General features: G+C 38.0%; 1 protein-coding gene across 1 annotated transcript in view; it reads right to left on the bottom strand.

Moving 5' to 3' along the window:
• LOC118944873 (uncharacterized) overlaps positions 1–22,748 on the bottom strand; it is a 47,197-nt gene extending 24,449 nt beyond the window's left edge. The window contains exons 1-2 of the mRNA XM_090226134.1: positions 22,670–22,748; positions 21,617–21,699 (exon numbers count right to left, since the gene is read on the bottom strand). The gene's annotated coding sequence lies outside the window, so the exon portion shown is untranslated. The remainder of the gene's footprint in view (positions 1–21,616; positions 21,700–22,669) is intronic.
• Between the last annotated feature and the right edge of the window lie 820 nt (positions 22,749–23,568).

The following is a 23,568-nucleotide window of genomic DNA, read 5'->3' as shown; positions in this document are numbered from 1 at the left end:
GTTTCATAGACAGAGATACATGATAACATCAGATGAATCTGTCACTGTTGGGTAGATAAATGACTGCTGAATCCTGTTTCATAGACAGAGATACATGATAATATCAGATGAATCTGTCACTGTTGGGTAGATAAATGACTGCTGTTTCATAGACAGAGATACATGATAATATCAGATGAATCTGTCACTGTTGGGTAGATAAATGACTGCTGTTTCATAGACAGAGATACATGATAATATCAGATGAATCTGTCACTGTTGGGTAGATAAATGACTGCTGAATCCTGTTTCATAGACAGAGATACATGATAATATCAGATGAATCTGTCACTGTTGGGTAGATAAATGACTGCTGTTTCATAGACAGAGATACATGATAATATCAGATGAATCTGTCACTGTTGGGTAGATAAATGACTGCTGTTTCATAGACAGAGATACATGATAATATCAGATGAATCTGTCACTGTTGGGTAGATAAATGACTGCTGTTTCATAGACAGAGATACATGATAATATCAGATGAATCTGTCACTGTTGGGTAGATAAATGACTGCTGAATCCTGTTTCATAGACAGAGATACATGATAACATCAGATGAATCTGTCACTGTTGGGTAGATAAATGACTGCTGAATCCTGTTTCATAGACAGAGATACATGATAATATCAGATGAATCTGTCACTGTTGGGTAGATAAATGACTGCTGTTTCATAGACAGAGATACATGATAATATCAGATGAATCTGTCACTGTTGGGTAGATAAATGACTGCTGTTTCATAGACAGAGATACATGATAATATCAGATGAATCTGTCACTGTTGGGTAGATAAATGACTGCTGAATCCTGTTTCATAGACAGAGATACATGATAATATCAGATGAATCTGTCACTGTTGGGTAGATAAATGACTGCTGTTTCATAGACAGAGATACATGATAATATCAGATGAATCTGTCACTGTTGGGTAGATAAATGACTGCTGTTTCATAGACAGAGATACATGATAATATCAGATGAATCTGTCACTGTTGGGTAGATAAATGACTGCTGTTTCATAGACAGAGATACATGATAATATCAGATGAATCTGTCACTGTTGGGTAGATAAATGACTGCTGTTTCATAGACAGAGATACATGATAATATCAGATGAATCTGTCACTGTTGGGTAGATAAATGACTGCTGTTTCATAGACAGAGATACATGATAATATCAGATGAATCTGTCACTGTTGGGTAGATAAATGACTGCTGAATCCTGTTTCATAGACAGAGATACATGATAATATCAGATGAATCTGTCACTGTTGGGTAGATAAATGACTGCTGTTTCATAGACAGAGATACATGATAATATCAGATGAATCTGTCACTGTTGGGTAGATAAATGACTGCTGAATCCTGTTTCATAGACAGAGATACATGATAATATCAGATGAATCTGTCACTGTTGGGTAGATAAATGACTGCTGTTTCATAGACAGAGATACATGATAATATCAGATTAATCTGTCACTGTTGGGTAGATAAATGACTGCTGTTTCATAGACAGAGATACATGATAATATCAGATGAATCTGTCACTGTTGGGTAGATAAATGACTGCTGTTTCATAGACAGAGATACATGATAATATCAGATGAATCTGTCACTGTTGGGTAGATAAATGACTGCTGTTTCATAGACAGAGATACATGATAATATCAGATGAATCTGTCACTGTTGGGTAGATAAATGACTGCTGTTTCATAGACAGAGATACATGATAATATCAGATGAATCTGTCACTGTTGGGTAGATAAATGACTGCTGAATCCTGTTTCATAGACAGAGATACATGATAATATCAGATGAATCTGTCACTGTTGGGTAGATAAATGACTGCTGTTTCATAGACAGAGATACATGATAATATCAGATGAATCTGTCACTGTTGGGTAGATAAATGACTGCTGTTTCATAGACAGAGATACATGATAATATCAGATGAATCTGTCACTGTTGGGTAGATAAATGACTGCTGTTTCATAGACAGAGATACATGATAATATCAGATGAATCTGTCACTGTTGGGTAGATAAATGACTGCTGTTTCATAGACAGAGATACATGATAATATCAGATGAATCTGTCACTGTTGGGTAGATAAATGACTGCTGTTTCATAGACAGAGATACATGATAATATCAGATGAATCTGTCACTGTTGGGTAGATAAATGACTGCTGTTTCATAGACAGAGATACATGATAATATCAGATGAATCTGTCACTGTTGGGTAGATAAATGACTGCTGTTTCATAGACAGAGATACATGATAATATCAGATGAATCTGTCACTGTTGGGTAGATAAATGACTGCTGAATCCTGTTTCATAGACAGAGATACATGATAATATCAGATGAATCTGTCACTGTTGGGTAGATAAATGACTGCTGTTTCATAGACAGAGATACATGATAATATCAGATGAATCTGTCACTGTTGGGTAGATAAATGACTGCTGAATCCTGTTTCATAGACAGAGATACATGATAATATCAGATGAATCTGTCACTGTTGGGTAGATAAATGACTGCTGTTTCATAGACAGAGATACATGATAATATCAGATGAATCTGTCACTGTTGGGTAGATAAATGACTGCTGTTTCATAGACAGAGATACATGATAATATCAGATGAATCTGTCACTGTTGGGTAGATAAATGACTGCTGAATCCTGTTTCATAGACAGAGATACATGATAATATCAGATGAATCTGTCACTGTTGGGTAGATAAATGACTGCTGTTTCATAGACAGAGATACATGATAATATCAGATGAATCTGTCACTGTTGGGTAGATAAATGACTGCTGAATCCTGTTTCATAGACAGAGATACATGATAATATCAGATGAATCTGTCACTGTTGGGTAGATAAATGACTGCTGTTTCATAGACAGAGATACATGATAATATCAGATGAATCTGTCACTGTTGGGTAGATAAATGACTGCTGAATCCTGTTTCATAGACAGAGATACATGATAATATCAGATGAATCTGTCACTGTTGGGTAGATAAATGACTGCTGTTTCATAGACAGAGATACATGATAATATCAGATGAATCTGTCACTGTTGGGTAGATAAATGACTGCTGAATCCTGTTTCATAGACAGAGATACATGATAATATCAGATGAATCTGTCACTGTTGGGTAGATAAATGACTGCTGTTTCATAGACAGAGATACATGATAATATCAGATGAATCTGTCACTGTTGGGTAGATAAATGACTGCTGTTTCATAGACAGAGATACATGATAATATCAGATGAATCTGTCACTGTTGGGTAGATAAATGACTGCTGTTTCATAGACAGAGATACATGATAATATCAGATGAATCTGTCACTGTTGGGTAGATAAATGACTGCTGAATCCTGTTTCATAGACAGAGATACATGATAATATCAGATGAATCTGTCACTGTTGGGTAGATAAATGACTGCTGTTTCATAGACAGAGATACATGATAATATCAGATGAATCTGTCACTGTTGGGTAGATAAATGACTGCTGTTTCATAGACAGAGATACATGATAATATCAGATGAATCTGTCACTGTTGGGTAGATAAATGACTGCTGTTTCATAGACAGAGATACATGATAATATCAGATGAATCTGTCACTGTTGGGTAGATAAATGACTGCTGTTTCATAGACAGAGATACATGATAATATCAGATGAATCTGTCACTGTTGGGTAGATAAATGACTGCTGTTTCATAGACAGAGATACATGATAATATCAGATGAATCTGTCACTGTTGGGTAGATAAATGACTGCTGAATCCTGTTTCATAGACAGAGATACATGATAATATCAGATGAATCTGTCACTGTTGGGTAGATAAATGACTGCTGTTTCATAGACAGAGATACATGATAATATCAGATGAATCTGTCACTGTTGGGTAGATAAATGACTGCTGAATCCTGTTTCATAGACAGAGATACATGATAATATCAGATGAATCTGTCACTGTTGGGTAGATAAATGACTGCTGTTTCATAGACAGAGATACATGATAATATCAGATGAATCTGTCACTGTTGGGTAGATAAATGACTGCTGTTTCATAGACAGAGATACATGATAATATCAGATGAATCTGTCACTGTTGGGTAGATAAATGACTGCTGTTTCATAGACAGAGATACATGATAATATCAGATGAATCTGTCACTGTTGGGTAGATAAATGACTGCTGAATCCTGTTTCATAGACAGAGATACATGATAATATCAGATGAATCTGTCACTGTTGGGTAGATAAATGACTGCTGTTTCATAGACAGAGATACATGATAATATCAGATGAATCTGTCACTGTTGGGTAGATAAATGACTGCTGAATCCTGTTTCATAGACAGAGATACATGATAATATCAGATGAATCTGTCACTGTTGGGTAGATAAATGACTGCTGTTTCATAGACAGAGATACATGATAATATCAGATGAATCTGTCACTGTTGGGTAGATAAATGACTGCTGTTTCATAGACAGAGATACATGATAATATCAGATGAATCTGTCACTGTTGGGTAGATAAATGACTGCTGTTTCATAGACAGAGATACATGATAACATCAGATGAATCTGTCACTGTTGGGTAGATAAATGACTGCTGTTTCATAGACAGAGATACATGATAATATCAGATGAATCTGTCACTGTTGGGTAGATAAATGACTGCTGTTTCATAGACAGAGATACATGATAATATCAGATGAATCTGTCACTGTTGGGTAGATAAATGACTGCTGTTTCATAGACAGAGATACATGATAATATCAGATGAATCTGTCACTGTTGGGTAGATAAATGACTGCTGTTTCATAGACAGAGATACATGATAATATCAGATGAATCTGTCACTGTTGGGTAGATAAATGACTGCTGAATCCTGTTTCATAGACAGAGATACATGATAACATCAGATGAATCTGTCACTGTTGGGTAGATAAATGACTGCTGTTTCATAGACAGAGATACATGATAATATCAGATGAATCTGTCACTGTTGGGTAGATAAATGACTGCTGTTTCATAGACAGAGATACATGATAATATCAGATGAATCTGTCACTGTTGGGTAGATAAATGACTGCTGTTTCATAGACAGAGATACATGATAATATCAGATGAATCTGTCACTGTTGGGTAGATAAATGACTGCTGTTTCATAGACAGAGATACATGATAATATCAGATGAATCTGTCACTGTTGGGTAGATAAATGACTGCTGAATCCTGTTTCATAGACAGAGATACATGATAATATCAGATGAATCTGTCACTGTTGGGTAGATAAATGACTGCTGAATCCTGTTTCATAGACAGAGATACATGATAACATCAGATGAATCTGTCACTGTTGGGTAGATAAATGACTGCTGTTTCATAGACAGAGATACATGATAATATCAGATGAATCTGTCACTGTTGGGTAGATAAATGACTGCTGTTTCATAGACAGAGATACATGATAATATCAGATGAATCTGTCACTGTTGGGTAGATAAATGACTGCTGAATCCTGTTTCATAGACAGAGATACATGATAATATCAGATGAATCTGTCACTGTTGGGTAGATAAATGACTGCTGTTTCATAGACAGAGATACATGATAATATCAGATGAATCTGTCACTGTTGGGTAGATAAATGACTGCTGAATCCTGTTTCATAGACAGAGATACATGATAATATCAGATGAATCTGTCACTGTTGGGTAGATAAATGACTGCTGTTTCATAGACAGAGATACATGATAATATCAGATGAATCTGTCACTGTTGGGTAGATAAATGACTGCTGTTTCATAGACAGAGATACATGATAATATCAGATGAATCTGTCACTGTTGGGTAGATAAATGACTGCTGTTTCATAGACAGAGATACATGATAATATCAGATGAATCTGTCACTGTTGGGTAGATAAATGACTGCTGAATCCTGTTTCATAGACAGAGATACATGATAATATCAGATGAATCTGTCACTGTTGGGTAGATAAATGACTGCTGTTTCATAGACAGAGATACATGATAATATCAGATGAATCTGTCACTGTTGGGTAGATAAATGACTGCTGAATCCTGTTTCATAGACAGAGATACATGATAATATCAGATGAATCTGTCACTGTTGGGTAGATAAATGACTGCTGTTTCATAGACAGAGATACATGATAATATCAGATGAATCTGTCACTGTTGGGTAGATAAATGACTGCTGTTTCATAGACAGAGATACATGATAATATCAGATGAATCTGTCACTGTTGGGTAGATAAATGACTGCTGTTTCATAGACAGAGATACATGATAACATCAGATGAATCTGTCACTGTTGGGTAGATAAATGACTGCTGTTTCATAGACAGAGATACATGATAATATCAGATGAATCTGTCACTGTTGGGTAGATAAATGACTGCTGTTTCATAGACAGAGATACATGATAATATCAGATGAATCTGTCACTGTTGGGTAGATAAATGACTGCTGTTTCATAGACAGAGATACATGATAATATCAGATGAATCTGTCACTGTTGGGTAGATAAATGACTGCTGTTTCATAGACAGAGATACATGATAATATCAGATGAATCTGTCACTGTTGGGTAGATAAATGACTGCTGAATCCTGTTTCATAGACAGAGATACATGATAACATCAGATGAATCTGTCACTGTTGGGTAGATAAATGACTGCTGAATCCTGTTTCATAGACAGAGATACATGATAATATCAGATGAATCTGTCACTGTTGGGTAGATAAATGACTGCTGTTTCATAGACAGAGATACATGATAATATCAGATGAATCTGTCACTGTTGGGTAGATAAATGACTGCTGTTTCATAGACAGAGATACATGATAATATCAGATGAATCTGTCACTGTTGGGTAGATAAATGACTGCTGAATCCTGTTTCATAGACAGAGATACATGATAACATCAGATGAATCTGTCACTGTTGGGTAGATAAATGACTGCTGAATCCTGTTTCATAGACAGAGATACATGATAATATCAGATGAATCTGTCACTGTTGGGTAGATAAATGACTGCTGTTTCATAGACAGAGATACATGATAATATCAGATGAATCTGTCACTGTTGGGTAGATAAATGACTGCTGTTTCATAGACAGAGATACATGATAATATCAGATGAATCTGTCACTGTTGGGTAGATAAATGACTGCTGAATCCTGTTTCATAGACAGAGATACATGATAATATCAGATGAATCTGTCACTGTTGGGTAGATAAATGACTGCTGTTTCATAGACAGAGATACATGATAATATCAGATGAATCTGTCACTGTTGGGTAGATAAATGACTGCTGTTTCATAGACAGAGATACATGATAATATCAGATGAATCTGTCACTGTTGGGTAGATAAATGACTGCTGTTTCATAGACAGAGATACATGATAATATCAGATGAATCTGTCACTGTTGGGTAGATAAATGACTGCTGTTTCATAGACAGAGATACATGATAATATCAGATGAATCTGTCACTGTTGGGTAGATAAATGACTGCTGTTTCATAGACAGAGATACATGATAATATCAGATGAATCTGTCACTGTTGGGTAGATAAATGACTGCTGAATCCTGTTTCATAGACAGAGATACATGATAATATCAGATGAATCTGTCACTGTTGGGTAGATAAATGACTGCTGTTTCATAGACAGAGATACATGATAATATCAGATGAATCTGTCACTGTTGGGTAGATAAATGACTGCTGAATCCTGTTTCATAGACAGAGATACATGATAATATCAGATGAATCTGTCACTGTTGGGTAGATAAATGACTGCTGTTTCATAGACAGAGATACATGATAATATCAGATTAATCTGTCACTGTTGGGTAGATAAATGACTGCTGTTTCATAGACAGAGATACATGATAATATCAGATGAATCTGTCACTGTTGGGTAGATAAATGACTGCTGTTTCATAGACAGAGATACATGATAATATCAGATGAATCTGTCACTGTTGGGTAGATAAATGACTGCTGTTTCATAGACAGAGATACATGATAATATCAGATGAATCTGTCACTGTTGGGTAGATAAATGACTGCTGTTTCATAGACAGAGATACATGATAATATCAGATGAATCTGTCACTGTTGGGTAGATAAATGACTGCTGAATCCTGTTTCATAGACAGAGATACATGATAATATCAGATGAATCTGTCACTGTTGGGTAGATAAATGACTGCTGTTTCATAGACAGAGATACATGATAATATCAGATGAATCTGTCACTGTTGGGTAGATAAATGACTGCTGTTTCATAGACAGAGATACATGATAATATCAGATGAATCTGTCACTGTTGGGTAGATAAATGACTGCTGTTTCATAGACAGAGATACATGATAATATCAGATGAATCTGTCACTGTTGGGTAGATAAATGACTGCTGTTTCATAGACAGAGATACATGATAATATCAGATGAATCTGTCACTGTTGGGTAGATAAATGACTGCTGTTTCATAGACAGAGATACATGATAATATCAGATGAATCTGTCACTGTTGGGTAGATAAATGACTGCTGTTTCATAGACAGAGATACATGATAATATCAGATGAATCTGTCACTGTTGGGTAGATAAATGACTGCTGTTTCATAGACAGAGATACATGATAATATCAGATGAATCTGTCACTGTTGGGTAGATAAATGACTGCTGAATCCTGTTTCATAGACAGAGATACATGATAATATCAGATGAATCTGTCACTGTTGGGTAGATAAATGACTGCTGTTTCATAGACAGAGATACATGATAATATCAGATGAATCTGTCACTGTTGGGTAGATAAATGACTGCTGAATCCTGTTTCATAGACAGAGATACATGATAATATCAGATGAATCTGTCACTGTTGGGTAGATAAATGACTGCTGTTTCATAGACAGAGATACATGATAATATCAGATGAATCTGTCACTGTTGGGTAGATAAATGACTGCTGTTTCATAGACAGAGATACATGATAATATCAGATGAATCTGTCACTGTTGGGTAGATAAATGACTGCTGAATCCTGTTTCATAGACAGAGATACATGATAATATCAGATTAATCTGTCACTGTTGGGTAGATAAATGACTGCTGTTTCATAGACAGAGATACATGATAATATCAGATGAATCTGTCACTGTTGGGTAGATAAATGACTGCTGAATCCTGTTTCATAGACAGAGATACATGATAATATCAGATGAATCTGTCACTGTTGGGTAGATAAATGACTGCTGTTTCATAGACAGAGATACATGATAATATCAGATGAATCTGTCACTGTTGGGTAGATAAATGACTGCTGTTTCATAGACAGAGATACATGATAATATCAGATGAATCTGTCACTGTTGGGTAGATAAATGACTGCTGTTTCATAGACAGAGATACATGATAATATCAGATGAATCTGTCACTGTTGGGTAGATAAATGACTGCTGTTTCATAGACAGAGATACATGATAATATCAGATGAATCTGTCACTGTTGGGTAGATAAATGACTGCTGTTTCATAGACAGAGATACATGATAACATCAGATGAATCTGTCACTGTTGGGTAGATAAATGACTGCTGAATCCTGTTTCATAGACAGAGATACATGATAATATCAGATGAATCTGTCACTGTTGGGTAGATAAATGACTGCTGTTTCATAGACAGAGATACATGATAATATCAGATGAATCTGTCACTGTTGGGTAGATAAATGACTGCTGTTTCATAGACAGAGATACATGATAATATCAGATGAATCTGTCACTGTTGGGTAGATAAATGACTGCTGAATCCTGTTTCATAGACAGAGATACATGATAATATCAGATGAATCTGTCACTGTTGGGTAGATAAATGACTGCTGAATCCTGTTTCATAGACAGAGATACATGATAATATCAGATGAATCTGTCACTGTTGGGTAGATAAATGACTGCTGTTTCATAGACAGAGATACATGATAATATCAGATTAATCTGTCACTGTTGGGTAGATAAATGACTGCTGTTTCATAGACAGAGATACATGATAATATCAGATGAATCTGTCACTGTTGGGTAGATAAATGACTGCTGTTTCATAGACAGAGATACATGATAATATCAGATGAATCTGTCACTGTTGGGTAGATAAATGACTGCTGTTTCATAGACAGAGATACATGATAATATCAGATGAATCTGTCACTGTTGGGTAGATAAATGACTGCTGAATCCTGTTTCATAGACAGAGATACATGATAACATCAGATGAATCTGTCACTGTTGGGTAGATAAATGACTGCTGTTTCATAGACAGAGATACATGATAATATCAGATGAATCTGTCACTGTTGGGTAGATAAATGACTGCTGAATCCTGTTTCATAGACAGAGATACATGATAATATCAGATGAATCTGTCACTGTTGGGTAGATAAATGACTGCTGTTTCATAGACAGAGATACATGATAATATCAGATGAATCTGTCACTGTTGGGTAGATAAATGACTGCTGTTTCATAGACAGAGATACATGATAATATCAGATGAATCTGTCACTGTTGGGTAGATAAATGACTGCTGAATCCTGTTTCATAGACAGAGATACATGATAATATCAGATGAATCTGTCACTGTTGGGTAGATAAATGACTGCTGAATCCTGTTTCATAGACAGAGATACATGATAATATCAGATGAATCTGTCACTGTTGGGTAGATAAATGACTGCTGTTTCATAGACAGAGATACATGATAATATCAGATGAATCTGTCACTGTTGGGTAGATAAATGACTGCTGAATCCTGTTTCATAGACAGAGATACATGATAACATCAGATGAATCTGTCACTGTTGGGTAGATAAATGACTGCTGAATCCTGTTTCATAGACAGAGATACATGATAATATCAGATGAATCTGTCACTGTTGGGTAGATAAATGACTGCTGTTTCATAGACAGAGATACATGATAATATCAGATGAATCTGTCACTGTTGGGTAGATAAATGACTGCTGTTTCATAGACAGAGATACATGATAATATCAGATGAATCTGTCACTGTTGGGTAGATAAATGACTGCTGTTTCATAGACAGAGATACATGATAATATCAGATGAATCTGTCACTGTTGGGTAGATAAATGACTGCTGTTTCATAGACAGAGATACATGATAATATCAGATGAATCTGTCACTGTTGGGTAGATAAATGACTGCTGTTTCATAGACAGAGATACATGATAATATCAGATGAATCTGTCACTGTTGGGTAGATAAATGACTGCTGAATCCTGTTTCATAGACAGAGATACATGATAATATCAGATGAATCTGTCACTGTTGGGTAGATAAATGACTGCTGTTTCATAGACAGAGATACATGATAATATCAGATGAATCTGTCACTGTTGGGTAGATAAATGACTGCTGAATCCTGTTTCATAGACAGAGATACATGATAACATCAGATGAATCTGTCACTGTTGGGTAGATAAATGACTGCTGAATCCTGTTTCATAGACAGAGATACATGATAATATCAGATAGGAACAGGCAGAAACAGAGATACATGATAATATCAGATGAATCTGTCACTGTTGGGTAGATAAATGACTGCTGAATCCTGTTTCATAGACAGAGATACATGATAATATCAGATAGGAACAGGCAGAAACAGAGATACATGATAATATCAGATGAATCTGTCACTGTTGGGTAGATAAATGACTGCTGAATCCTGTTTCATAGACAGAGATACATGATAATATCAGATAGGAACAGGCAGAAACAGAGATACATGAAAATATCAGATACATGATAATATCAGATAGGAACAGGCAGAAACAGAGATACATGATAATATCAGATAGGAACAGGCAGAAACAGAGATACATGATAATATCAGATAGGAACAGGCAGAAACAGAGATACATGATAATATCAGATACAAACAGGCAGAAACAGAGATACATGATAATATCAGATAGAAACAGGCAGAAACAGAGATACATGATAATATCAGATACATGATAATATCAGATAGGAACAGGCAGAAACAGAGATACATGATAATATCAGATAGGAACAGGCAGAAACAGAGATACATGATAATATCAGATACAAACAGGCAGAAACAGAGATACATGATAATATCAGATAGGAACAGGCAGAAACAGAGATACATGATAATATCAGATACATGATAATATCAGATAGGAACAGGCAGAAACAGAGATACATGATAATATCAGATACAAACAGGCAGAAACAGAGATACATGATAATATCAGATAGGAACAGGCAGAAACAGAGATACATGATAATATCAGATACATGATAATATCAGATAGGAACAGGCAGAAACAGAGATACATGATAATATCAGATAGGAACAGGCAGAAACAGAGATACATGATAATATCAGATACAAACAGGCAGAAACAGAGATACATGATAATATCAGATAGGAACAGACAGAAACAGAGATATATGATAATATCAGATAGGAACAGGCAGAAACAGAGATACATGATAATATCAGATAGAAACAGGCAGAAACAGAGATAAATGATAATATCAGATACAAACAGGCAGAAACAGAGATACATGATAATATCAGATAGGAACAGGCAGAAACAGAGATACATGATAATATCAGATACATGATAATATCAGATAGGAACAGGCAGAAACAGAGATACATGATAATATCAGATACAAACAGGCAGAAACAGAGATACATGATAATATCAGATAGGAACAGGCAGAAACAGAGATACATGATAATATCAGATACAAACAGGCAGAAACAGAGATACATGATAATATCAGATAGGAACAGGCAGAAACAGAGATACATGATAACATCAGATAGGAACAGGCAGAAACAGAGATACATGATAATATCAGATAGGAACAGGCAGAAACAGAGATACATGATAATATCAGATACAAACAGGCAGAAACAGAGATACATGATAATATCAGATACAAACAGGCAGAAACAGAGATACATGATAATATCAGATACAAACAGGCAGAAACAGAGATACATGATAATATCAGATACAAACAGGCAGAAACAGAGATACATGATATTATCAGATAGAAACAGGCAGAAACAGAGATACATGATAATATCAGATACAAACAGGCAGAAACAGAGATACATGATATTATCAGATAGAAACAGGCAGAAACAGAGATACATGATCATATCAGATAGGAACAGGCAGAAACAGAGATACATGATAATATCAGATAGAAACAGGCAGAAACAGAGATACATGATAATATCAGATAGGAACAGGCAGAAACAGAGATATATGATAATATCAGATAGAAACAGGCAGAAACAGAGATACATGATAATATCAGATACAAACAGGCAGAAACAGAGATACATGATCATATCAGATAGGAACAGGCAGAAACAGAGATACATGATAATATCAGATAGAAACAGGCAGAAACAGAGATACATGATAATTTCGGATAGGAACAGGCAGAAACAGAGATACATGATAATATCAGATAGAAACAGGCAGAAACAGAGATACATGATAATATCAGATACAAACAGGCAGAAACAGAGATACATGATAATATCAGATAGAAACAGGCAGAAACAGAGATACATGATAATATCAGATACATGATAATATCAGATAGGAACAGGCAGAAACAGAGATACATGATAATATCAGATAGAAACAGGCAGAAACAGAGATACATGATAATATCAGATAGGAACAGGCAGAAACAGAGATACATGATAATATCAGATAGAAACAGGCAGAAACAGAGATACATGATAATATCAGATAGGAACAGGCAGAAACAGAGATACATGATAATATCAGATAGAAACAGGCAGAAACAGAGATACATGATAATATCAGATAGGAACAGGCAGAAACAGAGATACATGATAACATCAGATAGGAACAGGCAGAAACAGAGATACATGATAATATCAGATACAAACAGGCAGAAACAGAGATACATGATAATATCAGATAGGAACAGGCAGAAACAGAGATACATGATAACATCAGATAGGAACAGGCAGAAACAGAGATACATGATAATATCAGATACAAACAGGCAGAAACAGAGATACATGATAATATCAGATAGGAACAGGCAGAAACAGAGATACATGATAACATCAGATAGGAACAGGCAGAAACAGAGATACATGATAATATCAGATACAAACAGGCAGAAACAGAGATACATGATAATATCAGATAGAAACAGGCAGAAACAGAGATACATGATAATATCAGATAGGAACAGGCAGAAACAGAGATACATGATAACATCAGATAGGAACAGGCAGAAACAGAGATACATGATAATATCAGATAGAAACAGGCAGAAACAGAGATACATGATAATATCAGATAGGAACAGGCAGAAACAGAGATACATGATAACATCAGATAGGAACAGGCAGAAACAGAGATACATGATAACATCAGATAGGAACAGGCAGAAACAGAGATACATGATAATATCAGATAGAAACAGGCAGAAACAGAGATACATGATAATATCAGATAGGAACAGGCAGAAACAGAGATACATGATAACATCAGATAGGAACAGGCAGAAACAGAGATACATGATAATATCAGATAGGAACAGGCAGAAACAGAGATACATGATAATATCAGATACAAACAGGCAGAAACAGAGATACATGATAATATCAGATAGGAACAGGCAGAAACAGAGATACATGATAATATCAGATACAAACAGGCAGAAACAGAGATACATGATAATATCAGATAGGAACAGGCAGAAACAGAGATACATGATAACATCAGATAGGAACAGGCAGAAACAGAGATACATGATAATATCAGATAGGAACAGGCAGAAACAGAGATACATGATAATATCAGATACAAACAGGCAGAAACAGAGATACATGATAATATCAGATACAAACAGGCAGAAACAGAGATACATGATAATATCAGATAGAAACAGGCAGAAACAGAGATACATGATATTATCAGATAGAAACAGGCAGAAACAGAGATACATGATAATATCAGATACAAACAGGCAGAAACAGAGATACATGATATTATCAGATAGAAACAGGCAGAAACAGAGATACATGATCATATCAGATAGGAACAGGCAGAAACAGAGATACATGATAATATCAGATAGAAACAGGCAGAAAAAGAGATACATGATAATATCAGATAGGAACAGGCAGAAACAGAGATATATGATAATATCAGATAGGAACAGGCAGAAACAGAGATACATGATAATATCAGATAGAAACAGGCAGAAACAGAGATACATGATAATATCAGATACAAACAGGCAGAAACAGAGATACATGATAATATCAGATAGAAACAGGCAGAAACAGAGATACATGATAATATCAGATACAAACAGGCAGAAACAGAGATACATGATCATATCAGATAGGAACAGGCAGAAACAGAGATACATGATAATATCAGATAGAAACAGGCAGAAACAGAGATACATGATCATTTCGGATAGGAACAGGCAGAAACAGAGATACATGATAATATCAGATAGAAACAGGCAGAAACAGAGATACATGATAATATCAGATACAAACAGGCAGAAACAGAGATACATGATAATATCAGATAGAAACAGGCAGAAACAGAGATACATGATAATATCAGATACATGATAATATCAGATAGGAACAGGCAGAAACAGAGATACATGATAATATCAGATAGAAACAGGCAGAAACAGAGATACATGATAATATCAGATAGGAACAGGCAGAAACAGAGATACATGATAATATCAGATAGAAACAGGCAGAAACAGAGATACATGATAATATCAGATAGGAACAGGCAGAAACAGAGATACATGATAATATCAGATAGAAACAGGCAGAAACAGAGATACATGATAATATCAGATAGGAACAGGCAGAAACAGAGATACATGATAACATCAGATAGGAACAGGCAGAAACAGAGATACATGATAATATCAGATACAAACAGGCAGAAACAGAGATACATGATAATATCAGATAGGAACAGGCAGAAACAGAGATACATGATAACATCAGATAGGAACAGGCAGAAACAGAGATACATGATAATATCAGATACAAACAGGCAGAAACAGAGATACATGATAATATCAGATAGGAACAGGCAGAAACAGAGATACATGATAACATCAGATAGGAACAGGCAGAAACAGAGATACATGATAATATCAGATACAAACAGGCAGAAACAGAGATACATGATAATATCAGATAGAAACAGGCAGAAACAGAGATACATGATAATATCAGATAGGAACAGGCAGAAACAGAGATACATGATAACATCAGATAGGAACAGGCAGAAACAGAGATACATGATAATATCAGATAGGAACAGGCAGAAACAGAGATACATGATAACATCAGATAGGAACAGGCAGAAACAGAGATACATGATAATATCAGATAGAAACAGGCAGAAACAGAGATACATGATAATATCAGATAGGAACAGGCAGAAACAGAGATACATGATAATATCAGATAGGAACAGGCAGAAACAGAGATACATGATAATATCAGATAGAAACAGGCAGAAACAGAGATATATGATAATATCAGATAGGAACAGACAGAAACAGAGATACATGATAATATCAGATAGGAACAGACAGAAACAGAGATACATGATAATATCAGATAGGAACAGGCAGAAACAGAGATACATGATAATATCAGATAGGAACAGGCAGAAACAGAGATACATGATAATATCAGATAGAAACAGGCAGAAACAGAGATATATGATAATATCAGATAGGAACAGGCAGAAACAGAGATACATGATAATATCAGATAGGAACAGGCAGAAACAGAGATACATGATAATATCAGATAGAAACAGGCAGAAACAGAGATATATGATAATATCAGATAGGAACAGACAGAAACAGAGATACATGATAATATCAGATAGGAACAGGCAGAAACAGAGATACATGATAACATCAGATAGGAACAGGCAGAAACAGAGATACATGATAATATCAGATAGAAACAGGCAGAAACAGAGATACATGATTCTATCTGATACTATAATCAGTCTGTATTCAGTTGGATGTCAAACCTGGGAAACACTTGAGACCAGACAACCACCCAGCAGGCATCTCCATGTCTAGCTCAATCTCACCTTCTCTCTTTCTTTCGCTCTCCCTCTCTCTGTCATTATTCATCTCTCTCTCCCTCAATCTCTCTCCCTTCCACTCTCTCTCCCTCAATCTCTCTCTCCCTTCCACTCTCTATCCCTTCCACTCTCTCTCTCTCAATCTCTCTCTCTTCCACTCTCTCCCTTCCACTCTTTCTCCCTCAATCTCTCTCCCTCAATCTCTCTCTCCCTCCCACTCTCTATCCCTTCCACTCTCTCTCCCTTCCAATCTCTCTCCCTCAATCTCTCTCTCCCTCCCACTCTCTATCCCTTCCACTCTCTCTCCCTTCCAATCTCTCTCCCTCCCACTCTCTCTCCCTCCCACTCTCTATCCCTCAATCTCTCTCCCTTCTACTCTCTCTCCCTCCCACTCTCTCTCCCTTCCACTCTCTCTCCCTCAATCTCTCTCCCTTCCACTCTCTATCCCTTCCACTCTCTCTCTATCTCTCTCTCTTCCACTCTCCCCCTTCCACTCTTTCTCCCTCAATCTCTCTCCCTCAATCTCTCTCTCCCTCCCACTCTCTATCCCTTCCACTCTCTCTCCCTTCCAATCTCTCTCCCTCAATCTCTCTCTCCCTCCCACTCTCTATCCCTTCCACTCTCTCTCCCTTCCAATCTCTCTCCCTCAATCTCTCTCCCTCCCACTCTCTATCCCTCAATCTCTCTCCCTTCTACTCTCTTTTCCTCCCACTCTCTCTCCCTTCCAATCTCTCTCCCTCAATCTCTCTCCCTCCCACTCTCTATCCCTCAATCTCTCTCCCTTCTACTCTCTCTCCCTCCCACTCTCTCTCCCTTACACTCTCTCTCCCTCCCATTCCAATTCTACCAATATTCTTGCTTCTTTCAAGTCCAGTTTTTACTAACAAACACTAATTAGTGATTGCAGACGTCTGCTGTTGATGAGTTCCAGTCACAGGGATATGAATATTAATGTGAAGAGAATATATGAATATTAATATGAAGATAATATATGAATATTCATGTGAAGAGAAGATTGTCTTTGGTCTCAATTGGCACCCTATTTCCTACGTAGTGCACTACTTTTGGCCAGGACCCATAGGGAATAGGGTGCCATGGCCCATAGGGCTCCGGTCAAACGTAGGGCACTAGATAGGGAATTAGGCTCCCATTTGGAATGCAGCCATTGATTGTCTCTATTATTCAGAGAGACTCATGCCTCGTCCACCCCTGACTCCCTCAGTAGGTGTTTAATCACGCTATTAAGTCCTCATTATCCTTGTTCTTAGGTTCACATTCATGAATAACTTTTGAACTCAAATGACTATTCACAGTGGCAATTAGGGAGTTAATGTGATTTCGATTGCCCTGTCTGACAGTCATAAAACATGATTTAAAAAGAAGAAGAAGAAGGGAGGATACCTAGTCAGTACAACTGAATGAAAGGGGGGATACCTAGTCAGTACAACTGAATGAAAGGGGGGATACCTAGTCAGTACAACTGAATGAAAGGGGGGATACCTAGTCAGTACAACTGAATGAAAGGGGGGATACCTAGTCAGTACAACTGAATGAAAGGGGGGATACCTAGTCAGTACAACTGAATGAAAGGGGGGATACCTAGTCAGTACAACTGAATGAAAGGGGGGGATACCTAGTCAGTACAACTGAATGAAAGGGGGGATACCTAGTCAGTACAACTGAATGAAAGGGGGGGATACCTAGTCAGTACAACTGAATGAAAGGGGGGATACCTAGTCAGTACAACTGAATGAAAGGGGGGATACCTAGTCAGTACAACTGAATGAAAGGGGGGATACCTAGTCAGTACAACTGAATGAAAGGGGGGATACCTAGTCAGTACAACTGAATGAAAGGGGGGATACCTAGTCAGTACAACTGAATGAAAGGGGGGATACCTAGTCAGTACAACTGAATGAAAGGGGGGATACCTAGTCAGTACAACTGAATGAAAGGGGGGATACCTAGTCAGTACAACTGAATGAAAGGGGGGATACCTAGTCAGTACAACTGAATGAAAGGGGGGATACCTAGTCAGTACAACTGAATGAAAGGGGGGGTACCTAGTCAGTACAACTGAATGAAAGGGGGGATACCTAGTCAGTACAACTGAATGAAAGGGGGGGATACCTAGTCAGTACAACTGAATGAAAGGGGGGATACCTAGTCAGTACAACTGAATGAAAGGGGGGGATACCTAGTCAGTACAACTGAATGAAAGGGGGGATACCTAGTCAGTACAACTGAATGAAAGGGGGGATACCTAGTCAGTACAACTGAATGAAAGGGGGGGATACCTAGTCAGTACAACTGAATGAAAGGGGGGATACCTAGTCAGTACAACTGAATGAAAGGGGGATACCTAGTCAGTACAACTGAATGAAAGGGGGGGATACCTAGTCAGTACAACTGAATGAAAGGGGGGATACCTAGTCAGTACAACTGAATGAAAGGGGGGATACCTAGTCAGTACAACTGAATGAAAGGGGGGGATACCTAGTCAGTACAACTGAATGAAAGGGGGGATACCTAGTCAGTACAACTGAATGAAAGGGGGATACCTAGTCAGTACAACTGAATGAAAGGGGGGATACCTAGTCAGTACAACTGAGGGAAAGGGGGGATACCTAGTCAGTACAACTGAGGGAAAGGGGGGATACCTAGTCAGTACAACTGAATGAAAGGGGGGATACCTAGTCAGTACAACTGAATGAAAGGGGGGGATACCTAGTCAGTACAACTGAATGAAAGGGGGGGATACCTAGTCAGTACAACTGAGGGAAAGGGGGGATACCTAGTCAGTACAACTGAATGAAAGGGGGGATACCTAGTCAGTACAACTGAATGAAAGGGGGGATACCTAGTCAGTACAACTGAATGAAAGGGGGGATACCTAGTCAGTACAACTGAATGAAAGGGGGGATACCTAGTCAGTACAACTGAATGAAAGGGGGGATACCTAGTCAGTACAACTGAATGAAAGGGGGGGATACCTAGTCAGTACAACTGAATGAAAGGGGGGATACCTAGTCAGTACAACTGAATGAAAGGGGGGATACCTAGTCAGTACAACTGAATGAAAGGGGGGATACCTAGTCAGTACAACTGAATGAAAGGGGGGATACCTAGTCAGTACAACTGAGGGAAAGGGGGGATACCTAGTCAGTACAACTGAATGAAAGGGGGGGATACCTAGTCAGTACAACTGAATGAAAGGGGGGATACCTAGTCAGTACAACTGAATGAAAGGGGGGATACCTAGTCAGTACAACTGAATGAAAGGGGGGATACCTAGTCAGTACAACTGAATGAAAGGGGGGATACCTAGTCAGTACAACTGAATGAAAGGGGGGATACCTAGTCAGTACAACTGAATGAAAGGGGGGATACCTAGTCAGTACAACTGAATGAAAGGGGGGATACCTAGTCAGTACAACTGAATGAAAGGGGGGATACCTAGTCAGTACAACTGAATGAAAGGGGGGGTACCTAGTCAGTACAACTGAATGAAAGGGGGGATACCTAGTCAGTACAACTGAGGGAAAGGGGGGATACCTAGTCAGTACAACTGAATGAAAGGGGGATACCTAGTCAGTACAACTGAGGGAAAGGGGGGATACCTAGTCAGTACAACTGAATGAAAGGGGGGATACCTAGTCAGTACAACTGAATGAAAGGGGGGGATACCTAGTCAGTACAACTGAATGAAAGGGGGGGATACCTAGTCAGTACAACTGAATGAAAGGGGGGATACCTAGTCAGTACAACTGAATGAAAGGGGGGATACCTAGTCAGTACAACTGAATGAAAGGGGGGATACCTAGTCAGTACAACTGAATGAAAGGGGGGATACCTAGTCAGTACAACTGAATGAAAGGGGGATACCTAGTCAGTACAACTGACTGAAAGGGGGGATACCTAGTCAGTACAACTGAATGAAAGGGGGATACCTAGTCAGTACAACTGAATGAAAGGGGGGATACCTAGTCAGAACAACTGAATGAAAGGGGGGATACCTAGTCAGTACAACTGAATGAAAGGGGGGATACCTAGTCAGTACAACTGAATGAAAGGGGGGATACCTAGTCAGTACAACTGAATGAAAGGGGGGATACCTAGTCAGTACAACTGAATGAAAGGGGGGATACCTAGTCAGTACAACTGAATGCCTTCAACTAAAATGTCTCTTTCACATTTAACCCAACCTCTCTGAAATATCTGTTATTTGTCTTTATTAGTATTATTAGTTTCTGAAAGATGAGAGTTTAAATAGACCTACTTATTCCGTGGACAGAGATCCATGAAACATCTATTGTTGCTTTCCCCAAGAAAAAGCTAGCGTGAGTCCGTGTGACAGTTGACCTGGAGAGGGGGTGAGAAGGTCCAGACCTGTTTTCAACAGACATCCGCCTCTCATACTAAACCAAAACACATATATTCCAGTCCTCACTTGAGTTTCACACATGCAGACTTTGATGACAAACATTCACCAGTTCTGCCTCAGTTCAAACTAGACCTGCTATGTCCGCCGCTGACATGACTCACTGAAGTGGACTATTTAAGACGCAGAAAAGTAAGCTACAAAATGCATTTGTGGCAGCAAACTTCAACTTAGCATATTACCACTGACACAATGCGTTTAGCGCACTGCTATTGCGCTGCCCACGCATAGACTGAAACAGCCAAAGGTCTTCAAGATGCCAGGTTGACATTTATTGTGATGAGTCTTGTCATGGAGGCATAACTAAACGAGTTCTGCTTCTGTAGATGGGCCAGCTGCAAAGTTAAAATTGTCTAATAATGTTTTTTTTTAAGTATTAAAACCAAAATGAGCACGTTGGTCTTAATTTAGGGGTATGGGTTAGGTATTAGTGTTAGCACAGTGTGGTTAAGGTTAGAGTGTAGGTTAATCTGATTGTAAAGACTTTGTGGCCAGCTAGTGACCACTCGGCAGAGCTGCATCCAGAACAAGATTCATGACAAAAAAAAGATGACAATGTTCAGAGGCAAGAGGATAGACCTCAAGCCAAACACATCAGGTAAACAGACTAATTCCTGTCTTCTCACTTGTCAGTGGCCAATGTAATCATTGTAATAGCACATGGTTGATTATTGAAATAACTCCAAGCCAATACGCTTTTCTAACGAAGTGGTTTAGGAATCAAATCAAATTCGCCTATTCATAAACCGTTAAACCATCTGCGTCTGCGGGGTGTACGTTTTAAGTGTGATGAATTGCATCATAGCCTTAAACATCAAGCTTACTATACATATCCGACAGTTAACCATGCAGTACATCAAACAACATGAATCCGATCAACTGGAGTCTTACCAGAAAATGGTTTAAGGTCGCGAATCATCCAAAGCGCGCATCGTGTCTGTCTGAGCGTAATCCTCCCCGTGCTCCCGGTGCTTTCTCTCTCCCCCCCCCTTTTCCCCCCCTAGACACGTATCCGTGGAAACAAAACTGCGATATTGAATGGTCCTCAACTGTAGACTGTTTTACAATATACCACAAGAGGAGGAGCAAACAGCTACATTTACATCTGACACGATTATTGGGGCAATACGGAAATACGTTTCCACTACAGATATAGTGGCCTTCAATAGGCTACAAATGTTGAGAGGCTCGAGATTTGTTAAATTTAGTTATTGTAATGAAACAGGCAGGGAGCGGGTCTCGAACCCTCGACCTTCTAGCCCGAAGTCCAGCGCGTCATCGACTGTGCCGCAAAAGCATGCTGAAACTGCAGAGTCGATACACATAAGCTGTGGAACATCCATCCATCCTCTCTCCTTTACGTTGTGCTTCTTCCTTCACACACACAAAAAAAAAAACATTGTTGTTCATCCTTCCTGTTGGCTGGATGTTTCTACAAAGATTTAGTTTTACAAGTAACACTTAATTTTCCCTTCTCCTTGGTCTTTATCTGAGCAGCATGGTAGAATATCAATGTGAGGAGAGACTTCCCATACTAAGTTCTACAGGACTACCTTGTCTGTAGACTAGGGTCTGAGCATCGTGACAACTGTTGGGCATTCCACCGTAATGCGCTACGGAGGGTAGTGCGTACGGCCCAGTACATCACTGGGGCCAAGCTTCCTGCCATCCAGGACCTATATACTATCTGGTGTCAGAGAAAAGCCACCCCCCCGAAAAATTTTTTGTCATAAACTCCAGCCGCCCTAGTCATAGACTGTTCTCTCTGCTACTGCACGGCAGGCGGTACC

Source organism: Oncorhynchus mykiss, chromosome 28 (assembly GCF_057628025.1).
Source record: "Oncorhynchus mykiss isolate SJ-2025 chromosome 28, ASM5762802v1, whole genome shotgun sequence".
NCBI classification, from domain to species: domain Eukaryota; kingdom Metazoa; phylum Chordata; class Actinopteri; order Salmoniformes; family Salmonidae; genus Oncorhynchus; species Oncorhynchus mykiss.
Note: the sequence above shows the minus strand (reverse complement) of the source record. Positions and strands in the feature narration are given on the sequence as shown.